The sequence below is a fragment of the Triticum urartu genome, chromosome 3A, assembly GCF_056163025.1.
Source record: "Triticum urartu cultivar PI428250 chromosome 3A, HENAU_Tu73, whole genome shotgun sequence".
NCBI classification, from domain to species: domain Eukaryota; kingdom Viridiplantae; phylum Streptophyta; class Magnoliopsida; order Poales; family Poaceae; genus Triticum; species Triticum urartu.
Genome location: NC_141875.1, coordinates 418,430,496 through 418,441,424, shown reverse-complemented (window position 1 = coordinate 418,441,424; position 10,929 = coordinate 418,430,496).

Below are 10,929 nucleotides of genomic sequence, written 5' to 3'. Positions count from 1 at the left end.
AATGTGAGTCCAGTTTCCAGGAGTTGAAGAAATGTTTGGTTACATCACCTGTGTTGATTTCGCCGGATCAGAACAAGGATTATGAGGTGTATTGCGACGCTTCACGTCGAGGACTTGGAGCAGTGCTTATGCAGGAGGGAAGAGTTGTTTCATATGCCTCATGACAGCTTAAGCCTCATGAGTTGAATTATGCCACACATGATTTGGAGTTAGCAGCCGTAGTGCATGCATTAAAAACTTGGAGACATTTTCTCATTGGAAACCATTGTGAAGTGTACACGGATCACAAGAGTTTGAAGTATAGTTTCATCCAGAAGGAGTTGAATCTCAGGCAAAGGAGATGGTTGGAGCTCATCAAGGATTATGATAGGAGATTGCATTATCACCCCGGAAAGGCTAACGTAGTAGCCGATGCATTGATCCGTAAAAGCCACGTCAATACCCTAATGACGGGAAATTTACCAAGGGAGTTAGCTGAAAATCTTCGTGAGCTTTTTTTGGAGATAGTTCCGAGAGGCTATGTAGCAGCATTAGAGATTCAGTCTACTTTGATGGATAAGATCAAAGAAGCCCAGAAGACTGATAAGGAGATTGCTTCTATTAAGGAGAAAATGAGCAAAGGAAAAGCTAAAGGATTTCGTGAGGATGAGCACGATACCTTATGGTTTGAAGACCGTGTTTATGTGCCCAATGACCCGGAGATCAGGAAGTTGATACTGCAAGAGGCCCATGATTCACCATATTCGATTCACCCAGGGAATACCAAGATGTATTTGGATTTGAAGGATACTTTCTGGTGGACCAGAATGAAGAAGGATATTGCGAGCATGTAGCAGTTTGTGATGTATGTCAAAGAGTAAAGGAAGAGCATCAGAAGCCAGCAGGATTGTTACAGCCATTGCCAATACCCGAATGGAAGTGGGATAAGCTAGGCATGTATTTTATTACCGGTTTACCCAGAACTCGTTCAGGCTATGACTCGATTTGGGTAGTAGTCGATCGTTTAACAAAGGTAGCTCATTTCATCCCAGTGAAGACTACCTACACCAGTGCTAAGCTGGCAAAGATATACATGACCAGGATCGTATGTCTGCATGGAGTTCCAAGGAGCATTGTATCAGATAGAGGAACCCAGTTTACCTCAAAGTTCTGGAATCAGTTGCACGAAACTTTAGGTACCAGGCTAGAGTTCAGTACAGCTTTCCATCCGCAGACAGATGGATAGATCGAAAGACTCAATCAGATTTTGGAGGATATGCTGAGAGCTTGTGCGCTAGATTATGGATCTAGTTGGGACGACAATTTACCATATGCAGAGTTCTCTTACAACAATAGTTATCAATCCAGTTTGAAGATGGCCCCTTTCGAAGCCTTGTACGGAAGGAGGTGCAGGACCCCATTGTCGTGGGATGAAGTTGGAGACTGCCAGTTGTTTGGACCGGATCTGATTAAGGAATCTGAACAGAAGGTGAAATTGATTCGCGATAGGCTCAAGGTAGACCAGTCCAGGCAGAAGAGCTACGCAGATTCGAAACGCAAGGAGACATTCTACGAAGTCGGAGACCGAGTCTATCTTCGAGTATCTCCACTTCGAGGAGTTAAGCGCTTTGGAGTTAAGGGAAAGTTAGCGCCACGTTTCGTAGGACCATACAAAGTTTTGGAGCGTATGGGAGAAGTAGCTTACAAGTTGGAATTGCCCGAAGGATTGTCAAGAGTTCATGATGTATTCCACGTTTCACACAGAGGATGAAGCCACCTGGGAGCGAGAGGAAGATCAACTGAAGGACCACCCTCACCTATTTTCTAGCTAACCCGAATCTCGAGGGCGAGATTCATCTTAAGGGGGGTAGGTTTGTAACATCCCATATTTTCAATTTGGAATGTTATACATTAGATCATCATTGCATATCATATTTATTGCATTTTGGTTGATCCTAGAAATTTCACGCAACTCAAGGACCCTTGGAGAGAGTTAGGGATTTCGTTATTTTCATATTTGAGTTTTCTCAAATTTTTAAAAAATAGGATCATTTGATTTGATTTATTTTATCTTCAATTATTTCTATTACAAAAAAATATGAGAGAGGGAATAAAATGACTTTTCCAAAATAAAGAAATATTGAGGTTTTAATAATAAAATCAAATAGGTTTTATTTCGGAGTTTTTCGTTGTTTTTTTGAATTTAGGAAAAATTGCACGCTTTCAAAAATTGCATTTAGGGCCAAGAAAATGTTCATCCTGTTCTAAATATTTTATTTAGACGGTGAAAATTTGTTTTGGCATTTTAGATTTTTATTTATTTTTCTAGAATTTTTTTTAGTCCAGCGAAATTTATTTAGAAAAAAACCCGCGCCCGACTGGGCCAAAGGCCCAGCCGAGCCAGGCCGCCCCGCCAGGAGCCGCCGCCTCCTGCACCGTGCTGCCGCCGGACTCAGAGTCCGAGCCGGAGCCGCCCGCGCCGCCCGACCCTCTCCCCAAGCCAGGCCGCCGCCCCCCTTCCCCCTTTAAATAGCCACCCGAGGCCCCCCTGGAGCCCCGAGCCGAGCCGCGCCGCCCCGCCGACGCAACCCCGCCGCCGCCGCCGCCCGCCACCGCCCCACCCACACAGCCCCGCCGCCCGCCTCGCCGGAGTCCGAGCCGAGGTAGCCACCGCCGCCCGGTTTTCTAAGAAAAACCGATTCGGTTTTTTCAGAAAACCCTAGTTTTCGTTTTTTAAATAGATTGTTTTTTCCGGTTTATTTATTTAGCGAGCGTTTGCTCGTTCATTCTTTTAACGAACGCGTTCATCGTTAAGTTCCAGAAAACGAACATTTGTTCGTTATTCTGTTTGTCGTTTCTCTTTTTCTCGGATTTTCCGCGATTATTTCTGATCGTGATTTCTGATCCGATTTTCGTTCTAGTATAACTTTTCGCTCGTTTATCGGAATCAGGCGATTCAAGTGCCTGGAGTTTCGTCTCGAAACCCTCTTTCCGTTTAAAGAACTCAAAACAAGTTTTTGCCTCAGTAAAATTTGACCTAGATTCAGATTAGTAAATGGAGTTTGTTTCTTTTGCCGTTTGTCTTTCGTTGCTTCGTTCGATTTGATTCTTTTTGCCAACCGGAGTTCTTAAGTTGAGCTTTCTGGTTAGATCTCTTATTTGAGTTTTACCTGTGCATTAGTTGAGTACTTATTGTATGCTTGTTTGTTTGCGATAGAGTACCCGGATTGCGCCGCTTGCTACTTTGAATCCCTAGGTTTCACGGATCATCAGCAAGGCAAGTAACACTTTGATCATACTTCCTATTACCCAGTTTTTATTGCATTAGATCAATCCTCACACATTGCATGTTTAGGACCTAATTAAATTGTGGGTTTTGTGAAGTATATGAGGTAGCACCTATTACCTGTTTTATTACCAAACCTTTGGGAGTTACTTCTACGTTGCTTATCGCTATGTTATGCTAGTAGACGTGGATTGGGTGAGTGTATCCATGACAGATGTGAAAATTTTAAATTAATGGTTTATCTAAGGTGGCAACTTGAACACACATCTGGGTGGATTGAGGTACCTGGGTATTCCAGCAATTGCTTGTTTTTCTTTGGACCACCACCCAGGCTCAAAGGGATCATGAGATTATTCATACTAGAAACTTCCGTGTGCAGCCACAAGCTACTATGGGCTCTAGCATAGTTGACTAAGTTGTGCGAACTCTTACAGTGGTAGACTAGCAGATGTAGGGGATATAGGTTGATACGGTCTACCCATTTGTAAGGTGCAAGCGCTTCTGAAAGGCTATGTCTCGGTCATCCGTTTCTCAAACACCATGTAGTGCGAGAATCCCAACGGAGGAGATCGAGTCTTGTGGGGAAAAGTGCGCAAACCTCTACAGAGTGTATAAACTAATCATGGTTAGCCATATCCCCGGTTATGGACATCTTGAGTATCTAGTACTTGGATTATCATGTGAATCTCGTCATGTTACTCTAATTTAATTTTGTTGGGTTAATGATGATGCTTAATTGGGATTGAGAGGGTGTCTACACTCTCAATGTTTAACAACTACCATGATAGTTAAATATAATTTATTCCTTTGCAGTAGGGAAAAATTGGCTTTACGCAAAACTGTAACCATAGAGCTTTCCACCAGCCAAATATGCATGAAGTATAGTCTTATTCTTCCATCATTCTCTATGTGTTACTTTGCCAGCATATTCCATGTGCTGACCCGTTTTCGGGTTGCAACATTCATGTTGCAGACTTTTCAGACGACGAGTAAGGAGACTTTTAGGTCGTGGTTCTATACTCAGTGATGCCGTTGGAGTTGATGGACTCACTTATCATCCAAGCCTTCCGCTGTTATCGTTATTAGATGGCCTTAAGCCATATTTATTGTAATAAGTTCTCTTTTGAGACACTCGATGTAATAAGTGTGTGATTGCTACTCTGTTATAAATCCTTCAAGTACTGTGTGTTGTCAGCATTACGGATCCAGGGATGACACCGGAGCACAGAGATCAGACTGGTTGAGGTCTGGTCGCTACATTCCAAATATCCTTAAACCCAGTTTTGCCCTGAGAGTCCACCATATCTACCTATGGATTGAGTAAGATCCTTCAAGTGAGTTGTCATTGTCGCAAGCAATAAAAATTGCTCTCTAATTATGTATGATCTATTAGTGTGGAGAAAATAAGCTTTATACGAGCTTGTGATATGGAAGAAATAAAAGTGACGGACTACATAATAAAGGTCCCTATCACAAGTGGCAATATAAATTGACGTTCTTTTGCATTAAGATTTTGTGCATCCAACCATAAAAGCACATGAAAACCTCTGCTTCCCTCTGCGAAGGGCCTATCTTTTATTTTTGTCTTATACCTTATACAAGAGTCTTGGTGATCTTCACCTTTCCTTTTTACACTTTATCCTTTGGCAAGCACTATGTGTTGGAAAGATCCTGATATATATATATATATATATATATCCAATTGGATGTGGGTTTTCATAAAGCATTATTGTTGACGTTACCATTGAGGTAAAAGGTTGGGAGGCAAAACTATAAGCCCCTATCTTTCTCTGTGTCCGATTAAAACTTCATACCCATAAGTATTGCGTGAGTGTTAGCAATTGTGAAAGACTAAATGATAGTTGAGTATGTGGACTTGCTGAAAAGCTCTTATATTGACTCTTTCCGATGTTATGATAAATTGCAATTGATTCAATGACTGAGATTATAGTTTGCTAGTTTTTCAATGAAGTTTCTGATTCATACTTTACATTGTGAATAGATAGTTACTTCAGTATAAGAAATCGTATGACAATATATATATATATATATATGTTGCTATTCTAAGAATGATCATGATGCCCTCATGTCCGTATTTTATTTTATCGACACCTCTATCTCTAAACATGTGGACATATTTTTCAATATAGGCTTCCGCTTGAGGACAAGCAAGGTCTAAGCTTGGGGGAGTTGATACGTCCATTTTGCATCATGCTTTTATATCGATATTTATTGCATTATGGGCTGTTATTACACATTCTGTCACAATACTTATGTCTTTTGTCTCTTAGTTTACAAGGTTTACATGAAGAGGGAGAACGCTGGCGGCTGGAATTCTGGGCTGGAAAAGGAGCAAATATTAGAGACCTATTCTGCACAACTCCAAAAGTCCTGAAACTCCACGAAAGTCAGTTTTGGAATATATTAAAAATATTGGGTGAAGAAAGCACCAGAGGGGGGCCACCCACTGTCCACATGGGCACGCCCCTGCCTCATGGGCCACATGGAAGCCCCCCGATGCCCATCTTCTGGTATAAGGTGTCTTTTGCCCTGGAAAAAATCAGAAGGAAGCTTTTGGGACGAAGCGCCGCCGTCTCGAGGCGGAACCTTGGCGGAACCAATCTAGGGCTCTGGTGGAGCTGTTCTGCTGGGGAAACATCCTTCCAGGAGGGGGAAATCGTCACCATCGTCATCACCATCGATCCTCTCATCGGGATGGGGTCAATCTCCATCAACATCTTCACCAGCACCATCTCCTCTCAAACTCTAGTTCATCTCTTGTATCTGATCTTTGTCTCAAAACCTCAGATTGGTACCTGTTGGTTGCTAGTAGTGTTGATTACTCCTTGTAGTTGACGCCAGTTGGTTTATTCGGTGGAAGATTATATGTTTAGATCCTTTATGCACATTAATACCCCTCTAATTATGAACATGAATATGATTTGTGAGTATTTACGTTTGTTCTTGAGGACATGGGAGAAGTCTTGTTATAAGTAGTCATGTGAATTTGGTATTCGTTCGATATTTTGATGAGATGTATGTTGTCTTTCCTCTAGTGGTGTTATGTGAACGTCGACTACATGACACTTCACCATTGTTTGGGCGTAGGGGAAGGCATTGGGCTGTAGTAAGTAGATGATGGGTTGCTAGAGTGCCAGAAGTTTAAACCCTAGTTTATGTGTTGCTTCGTAAGGGGCTGATTTGGATCCATATGTTTCATGCTATGGTTAGGTTTACCTTAATTCTTCTTTCGTAGTTGCGGATGCTTGCGAGGGGGGTTAATCATAAGTGGGATGCTTGTCCAAGGAAGGGCACTACCCAAGCACCGGTCCACCCTGTTGGGGAACACATCAATTTCAAAAAATAATCCTATGCACACGCAAGATCATGGTGATGCATAGCAACGAGAGGGGAGAGTGTCATCCACGTAGCCTCGTAGACTGTAAGCGGAAGCGTTATGAGAACACGGTTGATGTAGTCGTACGTCTTCACGATCCGACCGATCCAAGTACCGAACATACGGCACCTCCAAGTTCAGCACACGTTCAGCTCGGTGACGTCCCACGAACTCTGATCCAGCAGAGCTTCGAGGGAGAGTTCCGTCAACACGACGGTGTGATGACGGTGATGATGATGCTACCGACGCAGGGCTTCACCTAAGCACCACTACGATATGACTGATGTGGACTATGGTGGAGGGGGGCACCGCACATGGCTAAAAGATCAATGATCAACTTGTGTGTCTCCATGGGGTTCCCCCTCCCCCGTATATAAAGGAGTGGAGGAGGGGGAGGTTCGTCCCTCTACTATGGCGCGCCCTGGGGAGTCCTACTCCCATTGGGAGTAGGATTCCCCACCTTCCATGTAGTGGGAGTAGGAGGGAAGGAAAGCAAAAAGAGATGAGAAGGAAGGAGGGGGCGCCGCCCCTCCCCCTAGTCCAATTCGGACTAGGCCTTGGGGGGCGTGCAACCTCTCGTCTCTCTTTCCCCTAAAGCCCAATAAGGCCCATATACTCCCCGGCGAATTCCCGTAACTCTCCAGTACTCCAAAAAATACGCGAATCACTCGGAACCTTTCCGATGTCCGAATATAGTCGTCCAATATATCGATCTTTACTCTCGATCATTTCGAGACTCCTCGTCATGTCTCCGATCTCATCCGGGACTCTGAACTACCTTCGGTACATCAAAACACATAAACTCATAATACCGATCATCACAGAACTTTAAGCGTGCGGACCCTACGGGTTCGAGAACTATGTAGACATGACCGAGACACGTCTCCGGTCAATAACCAATAGTGGAACCTGGATGCTCATATTGGTTCCTACATATTCTACGAAGATCTTTATCGGTCAAACTACATAACAACATACATTGTTCCCTTTGTCATCGGTATGTTACTTGCCCGAGATTCGATCATCGGTATCTCAATACCTAGCTCAATCTCATTACTGGCAAGTCTCTTTACTTGTTCTGTAACGCATCATCCCGCAACTAACTCATTAGTTGCATTGCTTGCAAGGCTTATAGTGATGTGTATTACTGAGAGGGCCCAGAGATACCTCTCCGACAATCGGAGTGACAAATCCTAATCTCGATCTATGCCAACTCAACAAGTACCATTGGAGACACCTATAGAGCACCTTTATAATCACCCAGTTACGCTGTGACGTTTTGTAGCACACAAAGTGTTCCTCCGGTAATCGGGAGTTGCATAATCTCATAGTCATAGGAACATGTATAAGTCATGAAGAAATCAATAGCAGTAAACTAAAACGATCAAGTGCTAAGCTAACGGAATGGGTCAAGTCAATCACATTATTCTCTAATGATGTGACCTCGTTAATCAAATGACAACTCATGTCTATGGCTAGGAAACTTAACCATATTTGATTCAACGAGCTAGTCAAGTAGAGGCATACTAGTGACACTTTGTTTGTCTATGTATTCACACATGTACTAAGTTTCCGGTTAATACAATTCTAGGATGAATAATAAACATTTATCATGATATAAGGAAATAAATAATAACTTTATTATTGCCTCTAGGGCATATTTCCTTCACTCTCCCACTTGCACTAGAGTCAATAATCTAGATCACATCTTTATGTGATTAGTTCACATCTCCATGTGACTAATACCCAAAGGGTTTACTTGAGTCAATAATCTAGTTCACATTGCTATGTGATTAACACCGAAAGAGTGATCATGTTTTTCTTGTGAGAGAAATTTAGTCAACGGGTCTGCCACATTCAAAGCCGTATGTATTTTGCAAATTTTCTATGTCTACAATGCTTTTGTCACACCCTGATTTTCATGCCACAACAATTAAGCTAATAAATCATGATAAAGTGTGGTTTGACAAAATCTTTTGCATTTTTTTGCTTTTTATTTGGAGTTGGTTTTCTCTCTGTGTTTTTCAAGTGCTCTTTAAAGTCAACACAACTCCACCTTCTACACTTCATATCCTTGCCCCAAGCTTCTGCCCAATGATCATGACATGTGTATAGAGCAATATAGTATTTTCTTACAAAAATAATTTGGCCAAAAAGTATTCTCTAAAATTAGTTTTCCAAAACCCCCTGAATTGAGGTTTGCACTGCAAGTATTTGATTTGGGGTGTGGAAAATCTTTCAACAGGTATATTTGAATACTATTAGATATAGGACTCCCATAAACCACAAAAATATAAGTTTAAAAGTTATTTTCCTATTTTATTTAAAAGCTTTTTCTTATGGCCAGAAATGGTCTTTAATAGGGAAAAATTATTTTATTGTTTCAAAAATACTTGACAAAAATCAGGGGAACTCAGTGGACATATATTTTCCATATATAAGAGTTTGAACACATGGTCATGTTCAAAATATTGGGCAAAATTCTCCAAAACCATTTCTGTCCATTTCAAGTATTTGAAATATTTCTACAAGAAATATTTTCAAATAAATCCAGGAAAATTCTAGAAAGTCACATATGCATAATGTGATGATCTTGAAAATTTTCATATCAATCAAAATAATTTTGGTTGACAAAAGTGCCCCAAAACCCTTTCTGTCCAGATCCAAGTCTGAACAACTCTAGATTGCCAACTTTCTCCATTTGATCCCAAACTTTGTGGACATTATCAAATACCCAAATGATGAAACTAAAACAAGTGGTGCATCAAGGAGAATATTTTTGGATACTAGATCTTGAAAAACCCATTTCTGTTGATTTCTAGGGTTTACAAAAGTTGCATTGGCAACTTTACCCAAATGAACTCAAATTTGGTGGAGCACCCTATTTCTATGTGCCATTCCATCCTGTTAAGTATCATGGCAAGTGGAATTCATTTTCTTGCCCAAACCAGCAACAAACACCTTCTGACACTTTACCAAAATGCCATATTAGACCTCTTCCACTAAACTCCGTGGGCTCAACTTTGTACTACATCTACTCCTGACCCTCTTCTACCTCCAGTAACTTTCCCCTGGCCATTTCTCAATGATTGAGGGGTGAAACACCCCCATTTACCTCCCTGGACAGCAGCTTCTCTCTCTCCCTCAACCTCCCTCCTCACTCCAAAGCCCCCTTTCTTTACTACACCCTAGAGCTACCAGACATATTTGGCCGCGCCCACCTTGCATAGAAAATGGCCATGCCGGCCATTTGGGCGCTCTGGAGCGCGCTACAGTGCGCTCCCGTACTGTAGCTGCCCCCTTCCAACCACCTCTGGCCACCTCGGGCCTCCCCAGCGCGCCCGACGATGCGCCTCGACGTCTGCGTCACGCCATGCCTCTGTCCCCCTCCCCCTTCTCCCGGCTCTCGCCCCAGCTCGCACGCGTGTTGGTCGCCCGAGCGCACCAGTGAGAGCGCTCACACGCGCGGCGCCCTGGCCCCCTGCTTTCCCTCTCTTCTCTCCCCTCACCCTAGACCAACCCCACAAGCACCCCAGACACGCCCAAGCGCGCCCCCGTGACCTGTAGCAACCACAGCAGGCTCGCCGGCGCACGGGTCCTCGGTGGACCATCGCCCGCCTATTTAAGGGCCTCCCCGAGCTCTCCTCTCCTCACCACTCGCTCTCTGCACCACCAAATCATCCCCCTGCACCCCCAGTTCCTCTCCAGAGCCGCCCGAGCTCGAGATCGAGCTCGAGCTCCGCCGCTTCGGCTTACCGGAGTTCGTGAGGTACAGGCCGTCCTCGCTGCTTCTAAAGCCCTGATCTGGAACCCCCACACTCCACTGATCCATTTCCCCCTGTTTCCCCTCTCTATAGCTACCGGAAACGACCGGAACCACCAACACCCGAAGCTCCTCCACCGCATGACCTCATCGCCGGCGAACCAGGCCACCCCGGCGACCAACTCCACCACCACCCGAACGGCGACACGAGCTGAGCCCAGCCGTGCCCTCGCCCGACCTCGCCGTGCCCTGCATCGTCGCCGGTGAGCTCGCCGGCCGTCTGGACTCGGGGTTAGGGATGACAGGTGGGCCCCGCCTGTCAGCCTCTCCTCTCCAACGCCCCTCTCTCGCTCGCTGATGCCTAGGCCCCGCCCGTCAGGTTTAAACCTGGCGCGTGTGCGTGCACCAGTGCGCTGGGCCGCCTCTCTAGCTGGGCCTGCGGCGCTGCGGCTGTTCTGGCCCAGCAGGCACAGTGCTCCTTCTCCTTTTTCTTTTCTGTCAAAC